We start from the raw sequence: 1,049 nt of genomic DNA, 5'->3' as shown, positions 1-1,049 counted from the left end.
TTAGTATGTGGGAGRAAGTGATTTTTCTCTCCACAGTTAAATGAAATTAGCATAGTGTCTTCTGTTTCCCAGGTAGGTATATTTTAACCTGTACTTATCCCCTGAATTTCCTTGCTGAAAGAGCCCGTAACCTGAACAGGCGCACACCTCTGAGGACGTGCGGGTCCGTCTATTCCCAGCTAATCCGCAGCCATGCTCCGCAGCGTGGCTTCAAGCCAGTCAAGCGGGGGAGCCGCTCGGGGCCCCCTCCCGCTTCATTTCCGCGCAGGGCCGCGGGCTTTTCCCCGTCGCTCGCCCGGCTTGCACAGGACGCCCCCAGCTGCGGCGCGCAGCCTCCTGCCGAAACGCGCAGCGGCGGGCGCAGGAGCGCGGAGGCAGCCGCAGCCGCGCGGAGAGGCCGCGGGCCGCGCTGGTGCTCTCCCGCCTCCGCCCGCTCCGCGGCCCTCCGCGTCCGCCCGCGGCCCTCCGCGCCCTCCGCGGCCGGCGCCGCGCTCCCTCTGGCGGGGAGCGGCCTCCATTCATCGGGAGAGCTCAATGAAACCCAGCCCTGAAAAATAATGTGCCTTCCGTTCAGAACATTAGTCTGGACAAACGCGCATTTACATGGAAAAAATAAGAAAGCCTGAAGGCCGTCGGTGTAATGCATGGCCCTTTTTATTTTCAGATTTTATTTAGAATGACCAACTCATTCAAAAAGTGGTAACTAGCAGGTGTAGAAGAGGAAGTGTCTGCAAATTGCCTCAAGTAGTAAAAAGAGCTGTTGGGGGTTTTTTTTACACTGAGAATTGTTCATGTAAATAATGCAATGCATTACTGCTTTCTGCCTCGTGTATATTTTAAGCAGTGCCACACGTGATACTGGTATGTTAGTGCTCTGAATGCATACGCGGACACAGGGCGCTGCGTGCTGAACGATAAATTTAGGTGTAAGATGCCCAGGCACTGCGACAGTGATTTCAGCTAGTGCTCGCACAAAAGGCACCGAGCTGTTGCTGTGTCAGGAAACGCCCATAAGACAGTCACGTTCGTGAGCTGCTCGCAGGCAGTGT

Source organism: Apteryx rowi, unplaced genomic scaffold, assembly GCF_003343035.1.
Source record: "Apteryx rowi isolate R43461 unplaced genomic scaffold, aptRow1 scaffold_244, whole genome shotgun sequence".
Lineage (NCBI taxonomy): Eukaryota > Metazoa > Chordata > Aves > Apterygiformes > Apterygidae > Apteryx > Apteryx rowi.
The sequence above is the reverse complement of the archived record's forward strand: the minus strand, read 5'-3'. Positions refer to the sequence as shown.